This window comes from Phalangium opilio, unplaced genomic scaffold, assembly GCF_054372755.1.
Source record: "Phalangium opilio isolate 3A_F unplaced genomic scaffold, DU_Popi_V2 ptg000003l_1, whole genome shotgun sequence".
NCBI lineage: Eukaryota > Metazoa > Arthropoda > Arachnida > Opiliones > Phalangiidae > Phalangium > Phalangium opilio.
In genome coordinates, this window is record NW_028324145.1 from 11885913 (window position 1) to 11908723 (window position 22811).

General features: G+C 37.2%; 1 protein-coding gene across 5 annotated transcripts in view; it reads right to left on the reverse strand.

Annotated features, from left to right (window-relative positions):
- The window catches only part of Reph (Regulator of eph expression), a 312486-nt gene that overhangs the window by 196163 nt on the left and 93512 nt on the right, over positions 1-22811 (reverse strand). The window contains exon 1 of one of the 5 annotated variants that reach the window (XM_089841120.1): positions 98-251. The exons of the other annotated variants lie outside the window; for them this stretch is intronic. The gene's annotated coding sequence lies outside the window, so the exon portion shown is untranslated. Of the gene's footprint in view, positions 1-97; positions 252-22811 lie in introns of those variants that run through there. 5 annotated transcript variants of the gene reach the window in all.

Genomic DNA, 22811 nt, shown 5'->3' on the forward strand with positions numbered 1-22811 from the left:
ATTCTCCGTACCGGTACCGTACACCCAGCATTTTGCCCGGCTCAAGCTCTCCTTAACGCTAACCCTAAAAATTAGACTTGCCAAAAAATAAACTTACAGGAAAACTTTCATCCCAAAATTATTAGAATCCTTGGTTCCTCGATCTTGGCACAGTTTTGATCACAAAATTAATTAATTTCGGCCTATTTTTAAATATTTAAATCCGACTTAAAACATTAAGAATAATTCATCGACATAACCGATAACTGACAAAGGACTCCCTTCGAGAAGAAGGGGGCGATTGGGAAGGGGGAGGGAAGAAGTATGAAGTTGCGTTTTTGAACTCGCGCTCTTAGAGCAAAGGGAACGTAAGTCACCATGCTGATAACGGTAACTTGGCGGGCTTTTTTAGTAAGCGTTAAAGGCTGAATTACAAAACGTTTTAAGTCAAAGAATTGAAATTTACAATTTAGCTCCTCGTAAACAAGTGCACTAACACATTAAAATTGTCATTTTTAAACGAGTTTCTTTTAAATTTGACGTTTTGACGTAAGTCAAACGTTGAGAAAAGATATCACAATGCCATTTTATGGCAAAAATATAGGATAATATAGAACAGCTTCAAAAATATAGGATTTTATAGGACTATGTTTATTTAAAATTTCTGCAGTTTGGCTGTCTAGTTCAGTTAAAATCAGTTCCAAAAACTGAACAGCCCACGTTCTCCATTCCATTGTTGACTTGATGCAAAAAAAACCATTAAACGAAAACTATTAAGTTCTAAGGGAAATTCGTTTTTCACTGTTAACTATTTTAAAGCGGTTATTTAATCCGGCATTAAAACACTAATTAATTCGTAATACGCTTTATCCACCATCCCTTTAAACGGAGGGGGAGGGTGAAAAAGGGGGTGATTAACCAAATTAAATGTTGTTATGAAAAAAAAGTGGGGTCTACAGTATGTTCGCATACGGGACAAAAACTATACTCTCTTTCCCTTATATTGTTATTTTGATTTATGAATAAAGCGTAACCATTATAAGTGACTAATTATCCACCGGCTGAGTGGTGCTGTTTATGGCTTACGTAAGCTTTACTCAAAAAACAAAACAGAACCCGTTCCATTTTTCGCTCTCTTCCATAGGCTCTCTTATACCTGCAGATCTGACACGAAAATTTTTCATGTTGTTGTTTGTAAGGTTACTTTTTTTAACCTCCCTATAGTTCTAACGACATTTTTAATGGCGCTAGCTACTTAGCGATATTAACTTATTATCAAAGTGCACCGATAGTTTTCCACCAAGGCTTAACTTAGCATAATACGTAGACAAAGTACTTAAGGTTCAAAATGCATTTTACGGTATAGTTAAGGGGAGTGGTTAGTGCTCCGAACTACGTGTTAACATTTCTAATCTAAAAATGAGCTCTTTAGCTTCATTCTTTCTTTCTATAGGTAAATTGAATCGTTAAGAAGATGCCTTAAAAAATTCACATTAAGTTAAATAATAATAATAAATTTGTAGTCTTTATATCATCCTTTTTCTATTGAGAGTTTTATTATCCCTTTGAGCTAATATTTGATAAAAAAATCCTACAGCCATTCATTACATAATTTAGTTACGGATGAAAGATAAACAAGTTTCAAAGACGTAACACCAAATAGGCCTAAAAAGTTCCGAGGCAAAGAAGATTCTTTAAGATTAGAGGGGCAAAGTTTTCTTTAGTATAAATTCATTATTAAAACTCGACATTATTAAAGAGACTCGAACACGGAGGAAGTATACGCCCAAAAACAATGTCAGCTTTCAACGAAACTAAGCTGGGAAAGAATATAAAAGAGTAAAACAATATATTATACTTTGGAGTTCTTTGACGTATTAATAATTTCTATGTTTACCGATCCAAAAACACTCGCACAAATTCCTATAAGAGTTTGAAAGAGGGGGGGGGGGAGCTCTTCTCATACATTTTCCCATTAGACCTAAATTATAGAAGTTCATAAATAAAAGTAAGAAAAACAAAAGCCCCCTATAACGACGTAACGAATTGAGAGATCATTTTTCATAATCATATATACTTTTCAAAGATGGACTTTTGGTAGTATGGGCGACGCAATTTCTTCAAATTACCCCATACGTCTCTTTTGACGTTTTTACGCCTGGACAATAAGATATTCTTATTATTTTTGTATTTGACTACAAGCGAGCGCCTCTCTCTCTCTCTCTCTCTCTCTCTCTCTCTCTCTCTCTCTCTCTCTCTCTCTCTCTCTAAGAGAAAAGAAGCTGAGAGAAAAGCCGGTGAATAAATTTTGCCAACAGACTGGAACCTAGATAATAGTAACGTGTCAAAAATTGGCGTTACCCTTTGAATACAAATATGATCAAAAATGGTCCCAAAGGCCTAGACAGAAATTAGATCCCAGGGTGAACTCCGATTGCCTAAAGAGAGAGTGTAAGCGAAGAATAATTACGCGTAATTGGCAGTCGATTACCTAATCAATTATTCAGGGTGAATTTCTAAAAGGTTCGTCAGAAATTAAGGAGATATGTTCTTTGGGCAACTTTGAGTGTTTAACGGATGACACATTAGCATTGTATTTCAAATTCTTAATTAAATTTAAATGGTCTTAAGTAAAACACCAAAATGCCTTTCACAACTTCCGAACAATTTTGCCCTAGTTGTAGATAAATCTTTCTACACATACACTCTCCCTTTAATAATTACTATTTTTCTATTCTTACAGACCTTTAACTAGACGACGAACCCAAGAGCGTTGGCGGCCTACATTTAGAAATATAACGAATCACCTAATCCGCAAAAGTTGAAGTTAAAAAGGGATCTATCGTTTATAATAAAAAAACGGGTATGTAATGAATAAAAATAATAGACCTTATTCTTATTCATATTTAGAAAAAAGCTTATAACTTATGTATGGAATAAAATAATAATAAAAATGAAATATTATTAAATAGGCTCTTGAAGGATCGCTGTATTTTAATACGAACAAGTATAGTAATGAGAAAACCCTTTCTTTATTTTCATATCAAAAGAAGGGGAAAAAACAACCCTTCCTTTTCTTCGGGTCAAGGGATTTCCAAGGATATCGCGTGTTCGTGACGTCCCCGTTAACGCGGAGGGAGCTAGATATTCAAATAATATTAATGATTAGTAAATTACGCTCCGTTACATTACCTAGGATCAACGCGGATGAAGAAATCTTTCGATATGGGAGATTCATTTTTATTACATATTCTTTTTCCCCAAATAAAGAACATTCCCCCTTCCACCTTTATAAGGGTATCTACGTATGTATATCACCACCGCGGTATCAACTTTATACGCGCTACAGTATTCAAACGTATTACAAAATACGCATAGATATATTTTCATTTATTCCATAGTCAAGTTAAGATGATAGTGGAGGCACCGTTACCAAGCAACCGGGTTAAGCCTGCGTTCTCACCATAAATGCGGGTTTGCATCAATACAGATTAGAATCAGTATTTAGATATTTTCGCAATGCGAACGCGTCTTAATTACGTCGAAACTGGAGTCCCGGTGTACTTTAGAGGGGAATGCGGAAAACAGCGGTTCACCGGTGGAAGTATAGTAAAAAGAGAGTACATTCGAAAAGACGCTGGCCAGATAAGTTGAGAGCCGGCGCGGTATGACTTGGTGGGACCATATCGAGTCGCCTCTCTTGCATAAAGGGAGAATGTAGTGGGCATTAATAAAGGGGTCCCGCGTATATTAAAGAGGAAGCTAGAAGGTGGGGGTACACCAAAACTAAACGAGCCATTGTCGTGTCTCGAGCCATTAGCTTCGGGGAACGGTCAAAGCCGCTTCATCTATATGCCAAGGCAAACTGCCTCCTAGATATTAGAAATACAACCATAAAGAATACTTTCAAATGATAAACTACCGTTAAGGTAATTAAATTAATATTAAATATTAAAATTTTGCATAAAAAATATTACTGTTTCCTTCATCCGTAATTTAAGGTTTTTAAAATATATTTGTATTTAAAAAAATTAGGGCCTAATCTATCGAAAAACATTTTTGAGCGTTGCCCCTGAATGTTTGCTTTTCCCAAAACGCGAGTGTTCAGCGGGTAAAACATTTCTACAGGGGCTGATAAAAAATACATGGGTTAACTTTCCCCTGTAAGCTGGCTTCACCTAACAACTTCCATAATTTTAAAAATATTGATTTTCATAAATTAAATTAAATATTAATCATTTTTATTAGTAGATACGTTTAGAAGATTAAGATTGAACTGAAATTATTTTCTAATTAACCTTAAAAATTTGTACATTTAATCTAAAAAAGTAAATAAAAATCATTTTCAACTGAAATAAATTCCAGTTAATATATATTTGCGATATCTATTTTGGGAATGACCCTGCTGCTGCGTGAGTTTCGGAATATTAGAGGTCGAGTCTTAACATCTTTTGGAGTTACGGGCGCCTGGATAGAAAAAAAAAAACCCTCTTTGAGCGTCACAAAGACCTCCTCAATTCCACTCTGCTCCCATGACAATTTTTTTAAAGCCAGAAATACGAGAAGAGAAGAAGAAGGCTTTCATATATGCATATATATACGCTAGAACGTGTTGAGTTAGCTTCAATGCGTAACAGGAGAACTTACAGAGGGGATTTTTTTGCTCCCCTAATGATTTTCAAAGAAATTTACGTAACTACGTCATAGATAGCGGTGACCCTATCCTATAGAGATCGTAATAATTGGGTTTTCATAATGTTAGCTCACCAGTGGGAGGATTAAGGCTAGATATAATTATTCAAAAAAAAAAGAATATAGTTATTGCATTTTGTTTTTGTAGTAGGTTAAATAATGGTTTCCATTTACCTCAAAATTAAGTGAAGTAATGAATTTAACGCGTAAAAATAATCGTTTAAGACAAAGGCGTGTTAACAGTGCAATTTGAAAACATTTTATGTCGCAATTATAGCGGAATTTAGCGTGTAAGAGGCGCTCTTAAGGTAGGATGTAACATAAATATAAGGGAAACCATGCAGGTAGGAGCTTATTACGAAGGTGAATGTAAATCTAATGCTAATTTTCCTTCATTGTCAAGAAAAGGGCGCTTTCATTAAAAACCTAAAGACACGCGAACTTAATTATACGTCAATGTCAGGCGTTATTTAAAAAGATTGCTATCTGAACTAACAACGACTTAAATACGGAAATGAACTACAGGAAAAACGTATAATAAAAAGAATATTCAACAACACGTCACTAATGTAACAATTGATTTAATTTATAAATTTTTCCTAACTCCTTCCCGGCGTGCAATTTCACTCAAAAGTAAATTAACGCAAAATTAATGAAATAAAAAAGCGCCTTACCTTCTCATATGTTCAATCCCATGCCAGAGGGAAGACTTTACGCGAAATTTTACTTCCGATGCGGAAGTAAATACCTAAGTAATAACTTTGAATAAATTTACTTCACGCAAACGGTGTTAAGAAATAATACGAGTATAAACTCGTCATTTACGAAATATAAAACGCAGTACCATTCAAAGTTCCTAGCTCTTAAGCCTTTTAAGGGGAAAAAATGGATAATATGAAAAAATTTGGATTCGAACCACGTTTCGAGGTCAGTTGAATTAAAAACGAGAGAATGGTAGAAGAGAGAAAGAGAAAGGAGTGAGGGGAAAAAACAACAGTCGTAATTATTAAGCGCATGCGCAAATAAGGTGGAAGGGAAATCATTCTCAATATATAAAGAGGTTTGAAACAATAGTCCCTACATATAACAAGTATTTTCCATTAAGTACTGCAGTCGTATTGTATACCTGCTTTTCAATTTGGTTTACCCCCTTCGTAATGCAACCAGTATACGTTATACTTTTAAAAAGCGATTCCAAAGTATCGCCTTTATAGTTAAGGATTGCACTTGAATAGGAGAAAATATTGGAAAAAAATATATATATAGTTATTATGAGCCAGAATATTATCAATACAAAGAAATGTGGCAATGTTAAAAAGAATCATTTTCATTCATTGATTAGTTCATTTCGGTAGCACAAGATTTGTTTTAATAATGAGGGAAATTAACGGGTCTAAGAACCTGTGGTAGAGTTTCAAAAGTTTCACGTTAGTAGAAGAACACGAAGTTAATAAATTCACAAATTTCTAGAAAAATTCTCAAGCATTAAATTTGATATCTTCAGGCTAAAGAGCTATTAGAAAATGTTAATTTATTAAATAGCTCCTAGGTATAATTTACCCCTAAAATATTTCAATTCATTCAATAAGAGAACGCGATTGGTTATAAGATTTAAATTTAAATTTAAATGCCTTGCAAATTATAGAAAATTGTATAAATCAAATATTTTGAGAAATACGAGCAAATATTAACTTAAACTCACTAAGATAAATTTTCCCATTTGTAATAAACTTTGAAACTCCGAATATTGCCTTTAAAATGTTTACAAATACAATTTTTGAAAACTGCATTTATCTAATTTTAGCTTAAATATTTTAAGCGTATTTCCAGGCATATAAGACTGCAGTCTGCTTTTAAGATAAAAGTATTTAAATATTAATGGTGGTTTGGTAATTCTTAAGTTAAAGCGAAACTCTGCTCAGATATTATTCTAAAGCCCCAGGATTCAGCAAGGTTTCCTTTTCACAATACAATTTCATATAAATGGGTGCAGAGTATAGCTTTACGTTCTAGTCAATGTTTCTGAAACTTTCGACTTTAAACCCTTTCTTTTTTCTACCGGTGCGGTCTAAAAATATGGAAAACACGTTGGATGTTTTTATAGCAGCAGGGTAGACAAAACATCTATCGTTTTCCAATGACAACTGCGTACATTGCGGGTCTGCATGACGAAAGCCACCTAACAATATTCGATAGAAATAAACCAAGCTATTTACGGTGTGGAAAAATATTATTTTTACAATAAAAACGGAGCGGCATTTCGTGTCAAATACTCGTAAAAAATGCGACCATTTTCCCCATAAATTATTGTTTTTCTATATATATTTCCCCAAAATAAACGAGAATTTATTTCTCACGAAAGTTTAACGGCCCATGTTAAATGTCCCCCCAAAAAAATGTTTTATAAACGCAATCAATATACTTCAGTAGGCAATCACAGTATGATATCATACCACCGTAGAACGGTTGGTTCAAATTCAAATCATCTAGAATATATACGTCTGTATACCGGTGATTTGAAACAATTCAATAACCCTTAAAATATTCACGAGTTTTTTTTTAACAGAAGTTCACTAACCGATGACCCATTTTCAAATGAGTTAAAATAGCGTATGGTTCAAGTCACTATGGAACTTGTGGCAGGTAAAATGCATTTTGAATTAAAATTATAGTTTCAATAAAATGTAATAATGTCAGAAATAAACATTTTTAATAAATAATTTTTTAATTTAATATTTAATTTGTTTTGCAAAATTTAATCGTATTAGCTATCAGACTGGGATTCCCTTTATTAACTTTATATTATTAAACACTATTAAAAATTTCTTAAAATACCTAAAAACCTTAGAAATCTAAATTTTTAAAGTAATCATAATTTTCACTCCAACTAACAAACTTCTGATATCACACTACGAAAAATCCATTTTGAAAACCTCTAATAAAAATCCCCATCGCGGCTCGCGCGCAAGAGCTTTTGACGTCGTCGTTTGGTTGAAAAGGGAATATTAAAACTAAACGGGATTTAAAGATACGATCCAATTCGCGTTAGCTACTAGATTTTTAGAAATAAGAAGAATCAGCCTCCCTCGAGGGCCCACACACACACAAACCAATGAGAGGAGAGGAGGAAGAACCACTATTTTAAATTAAATGATAAATCCCTTTTTAGTCGGCTTTCAGACGAGATGGAGCTAGATGAGGGGGTTGCGAAGCGTGCAAACGCGAAACAATTAAAATTGATGCTTTTGAAGAAAGAGGGCCATATCATTAATTAGAAATAAAAACACATACTCCCCCCTTTAAAGGCACACTGGAGTCACTCAATGAAACAAAATATCAAGTTTTGAAAGTTTGCAGCTTCATTTTAAAATTATATTCAAGAACTTCAGTGCGGGGATAAGCCCCTGTTGTTATCATAAAAAGTCAACTCTCTAAACACAAATTTCTTGGCATATACTTAAATACCCCTTTAAATTCACCCCCAAATTTCTCCACTCTTTCTTTAATTAATCTTAAAAGCTGAATCCCCACGTTGCTATAGCCCCCCCCCCCGCCTGGCTTTGCTTAAATTCCAAATACAGAACGAAGCTATACAGCATAGCATAGCTTGTTTTGGTGCATTTTTTTCTTCTTCTTTACGATCATGGGCGTTACCCCCGGTATAGGGTAACGGTGGTGGACCATTATTTCCTTCCCTAAATTGTAAAAGTACTGATGAATAATTGTACCAATAAAATTTGGCCGTTCTCTAGGGGCTAATACCGGCTACCGTATCACCCCTTCCCCTCCCCCGCCTATCTAATCGCAAAAGTGGAGCGAAACTATTGACGATGGCGACGACCTAATGCGACCCCCTTCTCGGACTGGCTCCCTTATCTTCTTTCACTCGCCCCAGCGATAATCCAAAAAGTAAGGGTGTATAGAGAGACACCTTACTGCAATAGAGCACCACCCCGGAATGGTCTTGATAACGCTAAACCGCTCTCTTAATTCAACTAAAGTACAGTGCACATTATCAAAATGATAAATTATAAGTATTACCAAAAAGAGATTACAAATAAAACTCCCAAATATTCAATATAATAATTTTAGAAAACCTAATGCAACCAAACCTTCACCTACAATCAACAACTCATCACTTGTTTTTAACCTAAACACAAACAGAAAAAATAGACACCAACAACATAGTTAGAAACATCTAATAGCGATAGTATATTGACTTACTATTTAAATCAAACCTTCAACAAGGTGTCTATCGCAAAATCAATTTATCTACTGGAGGAGAGGATGGTGGGAAGGGTTTCTAGTTATCGAAACCACTCTGTATTACATTACAGAGGCTAAAGTAAGCCTTGGCAGGGGAATATAGAAAGGAAACTGAAGGCGTCTTCAATCCCCTACATATAAGTTCGATATAGGAAAAGCGGAGGACTTTTGGGGTTCAGTGGAGAAAGCTTTAAAAAAAGGTTCATGGAAGCCCCCGCGTGGCGATGGCGGGCTTCGGAGCAACACACCAGCCAGATCGATGGAGAAGGGAGATATTCTCTTATTGCGGGTAGATCGGAGTGCACTGGGGGGGGGGGAGCATGCAGCTCCGGCGTATAGCTCTTTCAATTTATTCCGTCCAAGTACGAAGGGAGATGGTTTTATGCCCACCGGGACACCCTAGAGTAAACTATCCCCCTACTCAAGCTCACTCGCTCGCTCGCTTCGGGCTTGACATACGTACGTTACATTGGGATCTCTCCCGAATCTAATGGTCAATCTTACACGCACGGTCAAGGCTTCTATTCTCCGGCAAAATAAATCCGAATCTCTAAGGAAGCTTGGTTGAGACGAAAGAATTTAAACCTTCTGGGCATAGACACTATCCCTACCTCCCTCAATGTATAGTTTATATTTAAAAACGTGCGTGTCGGATAGTTCTCAATTTTGAGTTGGATATTTCAAGACGCGTATCTGGGAAAATCTCAAACTCGAGTGTCCGACTCAATGGTTACTTCGGATTTTATTTACAATACCTATCATAACAAGCTTGGAAATTGGTTTAAATAATAAAAATAGATCGGGTAGAGGTTAAACTTCTAAGTAATATTGCAAATATACGTAATAACAGTTGACATAAGGTGTGGATAGGGCTTCCCAAGTGCAATTTTAGTTATTTTAAAACCCAAATGTATCCGCAGTAATTTTAACAACAATTTAATAGTAAAAAAAAAATATTATTTCATCGGATTTTATGTTTTAAAATTGAACTTCAGGGGTTTCCAAAACTTTAGATAGACATTGGAATAAATTATCAGATGCACTGCAGCAGTCACTGTTCACTATCATGTCATGGGCAATTCCAATAGCTATCAAATCCCCCGTTACTTCAAGGGTGTCAAGAGACGGCGGGCGCTACGTATTACGGACGGTACGGTTGCAAATGGAAACGCTATTAAAATCAGCTACGTCAAAACCTAGGGGACTGGAAAGGCGCTGTTGATCGAAATACGACTTTTTAGTTACATCACTCGGTACAGTAGGAAAAATGGCGTGACAGGAATTAAGCGACCGCAATCTGTCACGCTAGATACTGACGTCACTTCCGTCATGCCATGACGGAGTTATAAGCGGGGAAATAAGGAGGAGAATCAGGGGCAGCAGGCTGCTAGACCTGATTTGCATAAAGATGACCCATTAGAATTCGACACGACCAACTTCCGCTTTCTCTCTCGCTTTCAAACGCGCCTCTTCCCCAACTGGGAGGAGAATATTTAGATTCTAGTAAAGTAGCTTATCTAATCGGCATTTTAATTACACATGACGTGGTCCCGTTATGTTTTTGTAACCCAAATTTCGCTTCATATTTGTAAAAATGTTTTTGGAAGATTTGGCAAACTAATTATAGAATTGTTTTTAGAAAGATAAATATAATTAAATAGGTGTAATTCCAATTCACTGAAGAATTCGGAATTACTTTTATAAAAATAATCATAATCACACGTTGGGCTTGGACCAAAAAAAAAGGGGGGGAGGGGGGACCTAAGGAAGAAAAATTGGGGGCCCCTCGCCGTAAAATAAATTGGATAGGGCCACGAAACGATGTGTCAAGATAGGAGAAAAAGATAGGGCGCCAGGGAACGAAACGTACGCCGCCGCCATTGTTTGATTTACTAAATATTGTAACACGCGGCCGCTCAAATTTGAATAGAAATAGTTTTTGGGGCGAGGACGACGCGCCAATCTTACTTTATATAGAAATATTTTTCTTCGTGTCTTCCCAGTCAAAGAACACACACACACACACACACACACACACACACACGTACACACACAAACACACACACACACACACACACACACACACACACACTCTTTCTCTGTCTCTCTCCAAGGTTTAAAGATCCGAAAGCGCGCAGAATAAAGCAATCATAGACACGCGCTATAGACCAATAATATCGCGAAAGGACAATAACAACCACTAGTCCAATTTCGTAAATCAGGACACGATCATTTTCGTATCTTCTTGAGTTAGAAAGAACAGTTTCCCAAAATGATCGAGCTCTAACAGAACGAAAGATGATCAAATAACCGATTCCTGATCGATTTCTCTTCGGCCAACCGATCAATTCCTATTTGACCAAAAACTGTCATCGATTCGACCACGAAATTGATGTCAAATTGATCGATTCGATGACAAACTCGGTCACGTGATCAATCGATTTCAAAGTCGTTCCATCATTCGATCGCGCATTGCCCTGATGTTATATTTTTGGTCGTATTTAGGAAGCCGAGGCTTGTCCTCCTTTCAACTCTATTCCACTTAAATTTCTAGTTGAAGGTATACGCACCAAAAAGAGTGTAACGGATGACTATCGCTATGAAATATCGCGTTTGCGAGCTCATCTTCTTAGTTTTCGACTATACGCGAGTACTAAACGTTACCTGACACTAATAAAACAGTGATAAAAGGTAGGGGTAGCCCCTTTGGCCATAGTGTAAAGTGACAAAGGCTTCGCGTATAGGTCATTCCAGTTTTCCCTTGACACGTTCCTAAACTTCTCTCTCTCTCTCTTGTTATCGTCCACCGAATTAACATAAGTCTATAAATTTCGGTTATAAAAAAGTCGAGTGGGCCATTTCATTCGCAAATTCAAAGCAGCGTCCCACACGCTTACAATATTAAAATTGAGTTACCTAAGTTAAAGGTAAACTTGAAAAATCGCTGAAAAACTGGATAGAAATGGGGTAGTAATTTTCCCCCTTACTTATTTTATAACGATTTATATTGCACTTTGTTAGAGCCGTTGTCTGATAGTAAGTTAAAACTAACCTCAATATAATCCAAGGTGCTAACAAACTATTTCTTAATACGTTAATCTAAAAGCCTTATTTGTATTTCACTATACATACGCGAGTTAATGTTCATTCCGCTAGGTCAAGATCCTATTTATGCCCGCATGTGGAAATATAAAAGTGTTTAATGTTGAGGAAGCAAAGTGCGATTTGACACGGAATGGAGTCACGTGACCCGTACGTACTTAGCGCCCAACACCCTTTGGCTAAAGAATAATGGGACAAACATTGACGCAGCTTTTAATAGCTAAAGGGTACAGTCAACCTTTTAGAGAGGTATAACGGGGCTATTTAGGAAAAATTGCGCTAAACTACGCGTGCATTTATTGTTAATAAGAAAGTCGCCTTAAGGAAGAAGTCAGAAAAGGAGAAAATATTCTTCTTTCCCCTTATAATAAGGTTTCAGCGTTATTAATGAAAGAGGCGACATCTTTGCGTCGTTTCAAAAACCACTTCATTTTGAAAAGATATAACCTTTTCCGCGAATTACGAAATTTCTAAATAAAGACTTTAAAATTTACGCAGACTACGTTAAAAAACTGCAACCATAAACAAAAATCTAGCGCATAAATGAAGTAGATTTTCAAGTGAGTTTCCATTTTTAAACCAAGACATATATTAAGTTGATTAGAACGGTTTAAAATTCAGATAATATATCGGTTGCCCCACCCCCCAAAAATTTAGTCAGGCTACAAAGGTCGTCATCGCAAATGATCCCTAAAACATTACCCATAATCATCCAAAACTTCAGATACCCCCCTCTTCAAAATGGTCTAACATAGAGAATATTTTGCATAAAACTAGAATTATGCCAGTGGAATTTAAAAGAGATATCCAAGAGTAGGTTGCAGGGGGAAACCACGACGAAACAGGTGTTTGGAGTCGTTAAAAACATTATACAAGCGGAGGGTGAACCCCCTTTGCAAATTTCAAAATGCGATGAGGAAACTAACGGGGAAAACGCCCCCGCTTTAGAGCCGGTCGAGAGAGAAAAACGAAGCTAAATTAGGAAAAATTTCAACTCTCTTAAATGACCGGGCGACTAAATGGGGCGAGCGCGCGGGCGCTAGAAGAAGGCTGGAATTTGCGAAACTTTTCTCACTAAAACATTAGCACGCATTAAGTCCGAAGCTGAGCGGAACAGCAAATTTTGGGAGTTGTTGTACGTACGCGGGTCCGACTGTATTCTCTAATATAAAAAGACCAGGGAATCCCTGTCGCGAAAGTCATTAAAGAGTGCCACACACGAATCTATGCCTATATTACCGAAAACCCTTAATCGTTCCACGGACTTAATTTCGGAGAACACTAGCTGGCGCAAAAAAGAGTAATACTCCCAAATAAAAAAAGGAGAAAGTAGAACTATATAGTTGAAAAAGAAAAGAAGAACTTGCACTGTCCTTCTGTACAGGGTGTTTTACGTTACCAGGGTTATTTCAAACAATTCTATAAAGTACCATTGTTGATTATTTCAGTTATCAAGACGGTAAAGGAATCTTATCAACCTGTATACAGGAAAGTGTTTTAAAAAAAAGAGTGGCATTTCGACAAACTGGGGGAATAGGGGAGGGGGGGGGGTAAAATCCACCGCATGACGTCCCCAGGTCACGCGCGGCAATTCTCGCTCAGTGAAATTTGCATTTCAATCAGGAGGAAAGACCCCCGAAGGCTCCACGAGCGCTACGTAGCTTTGACGTTAGATTTAGCGCCAATTTCAAACCAAAAGCGGGCGCTGGCGCTCTATATACGTCGACCATCAACGGTTTATTTCGTTTAGAAACGGGCGTAGCCCGGGTCTTTAACAGTCGTTACGAAATGACGATTGAAATTAAGATATAGGGAATCCTGCCGAAAACTTACTATACCGCGGGGTGTCGAAGTTTACCCGTCACGGATCGAGAAAAATATATCCTTCGTAACAAGGCGAGCCAATAGAGATGTTAATTTTGCCTAAAGTTATAAGCGGAATCCTTCATTACACGTGCCTCCGCCAGGTAAAGTTATAATAATAATAATAATATAGGCTTTGTCTATGAAGGGATTTCCACACTAAGCCTGTGGCTTTTTTACAGGTGGGTCCCTTTACCTTGCATGGAGGGGTTGGCTAGCCACTATGCCACAGCTAGCCTACAGCACCCTAAACTAACTCTTACCGTTAACCATTAAGTCCAAATTATCAAAGAAATCGCACCAGTTGAATGAAGTGTTTGTAGAAATAATACACGATGGAATGAAGTTACGACGCAAAATGTAACACCATCACTAGCTTGTCTAAAAAAGGGCGAAGTTCTAGATGACTTCGAGTCTTAATTGTCTAGGTTTTCCGTTCTTTAATGACGGTTCATTAGAATAATTTAACGATTTTAGTTGGCGGAGGCCGACATATTAGAGGCGTGGTTTTCTAACAAATCAAAGTATATTATTTTCTTTTATTGCCGACTTGACTGACTATACGATGACGAAAGTATATATGGCGGTTTTTTCTTCTTCTTCTCACGGTTAAAAGGGTATGGGATCCTCCCACCCCAATTTCGCGCCTTTAAAAATAAAAGAAGAACCCTTTATACGGACCCGGCAAGGGAGGGGGGGGGGGTAATTGTGGACCAACGATTTATTACGAAACGGAACCCTCTAATAGAGGTGGCGAGGCGGCGGCGGTGGTGGTGACAATTATATACTCAACAGGGTGTCCCGGCCCCTTAGAGAAACACGCCCATGGAATAATGAACCAAAATAAATCAAGCTAGGAACCGTGATTTCGATACCTCAACATTAAACCATTTAAATTATTTTTCTTCCTACACAGTCACATTAAAGAGAGAGAGAAAAACATTACGCAAATTTGCTGGCATTTCACACACCCATTTTGAATAACCCTGATTGTTCCAGGTAATGTCTCATCCCCGTTTCAATATCCCTTCGTAAAACGTAAAAACTCGCTATAAAAGACAATAAATACTTCGTGGTGTGAAAAGTTTGAATTATAAGCTGGCAGTATTTCACGAGTTTGAAATAGAGAAGCATTGCCGAGAGGGTGAGTGGTTGGGTGGAAATAGAATAATCTTTCCCTGGACGTATATATAAAAGAGACGATCTGAATGGTATAAAAGACGACGTAAGAAGCGAAAACTGTATAAAAGACGCCGTGTCATACGATCCCTTTGCCACCAAAATGTCAAAATTCTTGGGAGCATAGCTAGAAACGCGAAGGAAAGTGCCATAAGTTTCGAAAACGTACAGTCAGCGAAAGCCAGAATTCGCTTATTATAGCTCGAAAACGACTCGTCTTTTCTGGTGGCTCCATTCTACCATACGATTCCGTTCACCGAGCTAAATCGTATCAATTCATACCCTGTCTTACGGTATAATTTCAAAAGCCCGTTATCCCGCCTTCCCAGTACTCGCTCTTTAAAAGTGGACAGAGTCTAGTCGAGACGCCTTTTATATTGTATCTCCCTTTTCGGTCTTTTGATCGAAGAAAAGCGTTCGCCCATAGACGATAATATCAGAAACCCCCTCTTTTATTGGCTGGAATACTTGGAATAGTTTGGTGGGCATCCGCGTGAGGGCGTCCTCTCACTTTCTCTAGAGCTTTGACTCAACTCTAGAATGAGAGAAGAAACGAAACCCTCTCAATGAATCTTAAGATCTTGATTGCTATAGAGTTTGTGGGACTTCGGGATTGGACGGTAATTCTATTTAGAGAATTCTTCTTCTTATGTAAGGTATTACTTAAAAGCTTCTTTTCAATGTCAAGGAAAGGTTTTTTGACCAATCGTGTGGTCAATAAACAATAAAAGTTGATTGTTTAATTTTTTTTTTGTTATATTTGATTATTTCCCCAGATAAAATATATAAATATTAAAAATTGTATTTTGGGGAAGCTTACATACAGGGGCAAACCAACCCATGTATTTTCTACCTACCCCTGTAGAACTGTTTATCCCGCTGAACATCCGAGTTCAGGAAAAAGCGTCCATACAGGGGCTATTCTAAAAATAATTTCCAATTACCGCTATTCAATTTAATATTAATAATAGCGAATACTTCTTTTGTTCCTAAATAAATATTTAAAACCAATCGACAAAATTAATAAATAAATTTCATTCGAGAGATAAGAGGGGTAAGACCTACGTATATTTTTGGGAAACCTTTGCCAAAGTCTATTTTGAAAAAATAAAAAGGTACTAAAATAAAACACAGAGCGGCAAAAAAAGCAATTAATGAAATACTTTCGCCTCTAACAAAAACAACATCCCATCGTCCGCCGCGCCGCGAAACCCCAAAAAAATCGGGAAAGAATTTACGGGGAAGCTGGGCTAAAATTGTATCCGAAAGAAGCCCTATGTTACAGCGCGAAAAACGAAAAAAATAAAGGCGAGATAATACCAGAGTCAGTCACCATGGACAAATAAAATTAAGTAAGGACAGTAGTCTATACGTTACTTAAAATGAAAACCTACTCGCTTCTCGGAGTAAATTGGACACCAACGAATACGAGGACGAGGTTTTAGTTCTCTTCAAAGTAGAGACGGTTAACGTTCTTATGGAATAATTTAGTCTAAAAGGCGGCGGCAATGACTGGAGGGGTGAGCGTAAAACCGTACAAAAGCCGTAAGCGTTAAAAAATAAAGTTTGAATGGGAAGCCGATAGAGCGGGAGGAATGTCTCTCGTAGATAAGATATAACTCGTCTCTCCATTAGATTTCAACACTTCCAACGCTACACCGCGAGGGTATCTAACTTCCGCCGCGTTGTACTTTGGTATCGCTTGGAAAGAAAGTGAGATCTTTTTTTAGACATAGGAAATTGTGGAATCTTGAGAAAAGGCAATTGGACATTATACAATTTGAAGCCAGGGCAAGGGCGGGCAGGGTCTAGCAGTCGTCGCCACGAATTTGGAGCTAGGGCTCCGTGATTCTTGACGATTTCTACGGGTCCTAGCTTTTTGGCGAGGAGACAGATTAGTAACTGAGGGGCGTTCAACCAATTTCGACTCTCGCTTTTTCTTTAACACCCTAAAGGATCGAGGAAAAAACAAGACCGGCAACGTCTCTTGTTTAAAATAAAAACGTACGTTCTTGATTATTGATTAAATAACTAGTAGCGAATTAAAGTATTTAGCGTTTCGAAACAAATAAAAAATTCAATCGCCAATTTTTCCCAGTAAGAGAATTCCTGATCTTCAAATCTTTCTAACCATTTTATCGCGCAACTTAACTTTCATCGAGTTTCCTTGATTTGTCTAGGTTTTTATTTACAGGTTCCAATCATCAAAGGTTTATGGTGAAATATTTTTTTCCAAACCCTCAGTGTAATATAACAATTAGGATGGTGCGTAATAATAATAAACAGACATTCCACGCACTCTCAGAAATCTGTGGTAAGGCAATACTCCCCAATGTTCACGTCAACAAACCCCCAATTCCCTTTCATCTTATCGAGGGGTTTAAAAAAGCGGATATCACGCCCGTAGCTCGAGTTAACGCCGAGAGGGTTGGAACAAGAATGTCAGAAATCTAGGTTTTACTTTTCAACCCTGATTTCCTTTCTTATATATATATATATATACTATTTTTTTCTATTCTCTTTATAGCTCGGGCGCTGTGTCGGTGGTAGCTTCCCTATTTTAAACGTAAACTCGAGAAAGGAACGTACGTAATAACGGAACTCTCGAGTTCACGAGAAAAAAAGAAATACCTCCAACCCCAGAAAAGCAAGAAGAACAAAAAAGATGAAAAAAAAAAACCCTGAACGAAAGAAAGAAAATAAAAATTTGGCTGTTTCGGATTGCAAGGAGAAGGAAGAGGAGGGATGGAGATGGAAGAGTAAAAAGTACTATATTAGAATTCTCGTCTATTTTCGACGTTATAAGAATTCGGCGCCCCGAGAAATAACAAAAGATGGGGGACGCCAAAAGAATGAAGGAAAATCTTTCAGGAAAAATAACAGAAATGGAAATAAGAATCGTATTAGGTTTTGCGAGACGCGGGGATCATTTTTCTCCACTAGAGTACCCGCTAGGAATTACGCCATACCAAGATACGCGCCTATAGGGTTTTATTTTTAGGACAATCGGGCTAGAAAGGATATTTTTAGAAAGAGTCCTTTATACCATTCCGTAATATCAGATGGAAGGAAAAAAAATAAATGCATAATTTTGTTTTTCAGTGAAAATATTCACCATTGCGGAAAAAAATAAAGTATAAACCTAATATCGAGATTTTCCTCTTAATATAATAAACCGCAGTTACATAAAGACGATCCAATTACTGTCACTAATTTAAAAATAATTAGAAGAAACAAATATTTATTATTGTTATTTGTATTGTTAAATTAATTAAGGTTGTAAATAGATCCTCTCTCTGAAGTTTTGCCTGAATCTAATCTATCTACCTTTCCATATTATCATCACAAGAATCACTAGTTTTTAATTAACCTGTAGATCGTATGAAGCGAATTTTCAAGTTGCTTCTCCGAACTGAAATCCTCCAGAGTTAAGTTTCATCCCTTCGCATCAGTTCTCAAATAACCCGCCGCCGCTAAAGCGCGAGGAAGAGCTAAGCTTTGAGATGAAAGATGCGAGAAAAATTTTTCTCTTTTGAAATATACCTAAAAGTGTATCAATTTTCCGGTCCTACCTAAATTTGACCTTTTATTCTTGGAATACAGTGGAAAATATACTGATGGTCTATTTTTAGATGTTCCATCAGTTCCCTCTCTCTCTCTCTCTTACTCCCTTTCGAAGCCATTCTCTACATCCGATATTGTTTGGTCGGTAAAATTACCTTTTCCTCATCCCATTCCCCCCTCCTTTTCCCTTCCCAATAGTACATCCGGTGCAGGCGGAAGGTTTTCCAACCTGGAGCCAGCAGCTATACACGCAATCGAGGGGATAACCACTCTTGTATCTCAGGAATTTAAATAATCTTCTATTACATAATAATAATAGATGATTCGTAAACTCATCTCAAGTAAATTTTTAACGGATAACGTATTGTTGATGGCGTTAAGCGAGCAAAACCGATGTAGTTTCTTTACGTGCACTGAAGGCCCCTGTTTGACGTCGACAAAGACAGTTAACCCAGGATAAACAAATCCTCTACGATTTTTACGAAGGAAATTATTTTAAATCTATGCATAATTTTAATCGCGGTGACTTTTCCACGTAGTTGCGACCCCCTCGCGTGTACCTCGTAACATAATGCGTTCCAAGGGTAGTAGTAGTAGGAGGGAGGGTGGGGGGAGCAGCTCGGAAAATCTTGTTTGGCATCCATATTCAGCAATATCGTCCCTATTCCCTTATCCTATACTCTCACCGATTCTCCATATTTTGCTCGTCCCCAACTCCTCTCAAAGCGGAAGCTGCTCTATATAAGTTTATCCGCGAGGTAAGAATGAACGGAGTGAAGCTTCCCTAAGTGTGAATATCAAAGAGACCGTCGACGTTATATCGCGGCTTCTCTTAATAGCGTTTCATTCCATTTTTATTCGCGAATACGGAATATAATTCTCCATCAATGAACACTTACGATGGCAGACGCCGTATAACCTTTTGTAAAGTATAAGCCGATCTCAGCCTCTCGTTGCTTATAGCTTTGACGATAAGGGAATAGCTGGCCTTCCTTCATTCCCTCGCCACACTTTTACACCGAATAGTTCATAAACTTGTTGTACAACATTAATTGCATACGCGGAAATGTTACGAAACTCGATAAGCCGACGTGTTTTACTTCAAATAAACTACTTCTGTTAGTAAGACATAGGGAAGGAAAAAACACAGTGTAGGCTCTACTATACTAAACTTGAGTACATGTACAGAACGCTTCGCGGACGACGAGGAATTTACCGATGGACCCAAAGCGTATGTACGGGATTATTTGACGCCGCTTTTCAACAGCAGCCGTTGAACCAGTTGGTCGATCGCCTACACACACCTATTTGTAATTCTCGCTATAAGGGAAAGCCTCTGGGTAGCGTCAACAATGCCTTATTTTCATTCCCTTTCCATTTAGATACACGGGCCTATTTCACTTTGGAAATTCAGAAGGTTATTCGGTATCGAAAAGTCAGAATCAATCAAATATTATTGTATAAAAGATTATTACAATAATATCCTCGCGCAAATTAACCTGAACTTAAAAATAAAATTTTCTAAAACCACTGGGTTCATTGTAACCTTGATTTATAAACGATGGAAATTTCAAAGTATTAGTTGCATTCACAAAAAGTTGATCTACAAAACAATTTAATGGTGCCGAAACCCGGGACACCCGAAAGTTGTTAAATTTGATTCAACAAACACGGGACGCAATACTCCCTAACACGTGACCTAACTTCTAACTACCTCCACTGAACACTGGAAACGAGATGTAACGTAATTTATACGATAAAACCAAAGCTAGAATGAATGAAGAGAGATGGAGGGAATATTTCTCTAGCTCAATGAGAATGGGATCCTTTTATTCAGTCAGTTTTGCTTTGCAAGCTAGCCAAGTCAGCTTGGGCTAGCTTCCTCCCCGCGTTTCCTTTGTGCCAAGAAAAAACCTATTAATTCCTTACGAGGATTGGATGGCTAGCCGTTCTCAATTGAAGCCCATAAGCCCTAGCGCAGCCCGTGCCTTCTTACAAGCTTTTATTATTATACAGTTCCATCTAATGATAATATACAGACATTAGAAGATTACGGTGTCTACTATTTTTGATTATATCAAGGATACCTAAGTCGCTATTGAATGGGATGGGCCAAGAATTAATTCTTGGCGTATATTGTCCGTAAAAAGACTGTATAAAAGATAAGCTAGAACCCCAACAGTAGTAGTAATTCAATAGCTTCCGCAGTATAATACGTTGGTTTCTCCCCTCGCATAATATGGGTAACTGGTGATTATCACAGAAAAACCCTGTTAATTTTGTATCTTAGGAGTAAAACTTGACGTAAAAACAGGTAAGTCTCAAAAATTCAAAATATTATCTTCCAATATGAAAATATGGAAAATAAACATTAATTTTCTACAAACTAAAACTTCTCCGAAGCTCAAAAAATCGTTAAATATTGGTAGTAAAAATAAAATTGACGATAATGGTCTATAGACTGTACAAGTCGCTAACATCTCAAAATAAATACCAGCTCATGCACAAGCAAGAACCCCCCTCCCATTGAAAAAAAAATAGCTTCTCGACATTTCACTTATACATCCGAAATCAATTCATCAAAATCAAGGAACCTAATAATGGAGGATCCAGTTTCCTTCCCCCCCTTCACCCCATAAAAGTACCCCAAAACCAATCTGTCATAAAGTCAATGAACTTCTATACTCGCGTGGATCCAGTATACAAAAAAAAACGATATTTGTTCAAAGGATTGTCAACTACTAATAAAAGAAATAGTGACTTTGATAAAACAGCAAACATTATAATGGTAAACATAGGCACGAGCAAGAACGAGGGGAGAGATGAAGCCGATATACTTTTTGATACAACCTTAGTATGGGTAAGATTTCGCGATAAAATCATTTCATTTGATGGGAAATTCGGTTTATTTTCAAAGTTGAAACTCAATATATCGCCTTTTTACTCTTAGAAACAGGAGTAAATCAACCAGCAGTGTAAAACTGTACAACTGAATATTCAAATAGGCGCTTGAGTGATCAAACTCAAATTATTCGATCAAATAAATATGAGAATGAATCAATTAAATTTTGATTCTCATTCCATAATGGTAAGTAATACACTCCGGGTTCATTTACTCTTGGAAAAGAGTACTTATCTAGCTAGGAAAGTACAGAGCTTAAAGTACCTCCCAACTTGGGTAAAATTTTAAAACTCTTGGCAAATTGCTTCAATTCACGCAAAAAAAATATATCGAACTGCGTATTACAAGCGCAATGTTTGTCTATTACCGCTCTATAAAGGTTATGGGAGTAGATATTTACATTAAGTCCCGTAATTACAGTATCCTCAAGGGTCAAGGGTGACACCCCTATACCACCCGATCTCATATTTATTCATCACCGCTATACGAAAGAAGCAAGTTCCTCTTGATGGAATATTGCCTCAAGGGACAGAAAACTTTGTTTGGGGATCAATTTTGGACATGCAACGCGTGCAATATCAAGTTCAAGGCCCACTTAACAAACACAAAGGGAAAATAATAATATTTATTATTATGTTAAGTTAGGTTGGAATGAGAAATAATATTAATGGGAGGGTTTATTTACAATTCTGATTAATTCTTAATTTGTTTCCCTTCCACAAGCAACTTTAAAAAACCGATTTTAAACGCGCTTCCGCTATAATAACTACTACACTTAATCCGATATAAAGACTACATAATTTGGTACGGATAAAACAGTAAAAGCTTTCTGGTATAATATAGTTAATGGGAACCATCATAACGCCTAAAAGAAATGAAAAATAATAAAAAAAAAAGAGTAGGCCTATAGCTATAGAGGCGATGGCACGAGTAAGTAGCTATCATTTTAGGGATAGGGAGGACTGGCGGCGTGCAATATATTCTTTAACTCATCTATACGACTTCCGGAAAACGTTAAGACTCTGTACCCGCGTGATAGAAAATGCGCAAAATGGGACAGGGTTCTTCTGCAGGCTCTTTCAAATAATAAAAAAAAGAGAGCCAAGAACTTTTCCTTTCTCTTTTATCTTTTGGAAAGCGCCGAGAGAGCGAGCGATGAAGATGGCATGTCGAGAGTATCATCGCTAGGCGAGGTAATGTTACGTATAAAAAGATGACCGGGAGGATGAAGACAACCTAGAATGGAAAGAGCTGGATGATGATG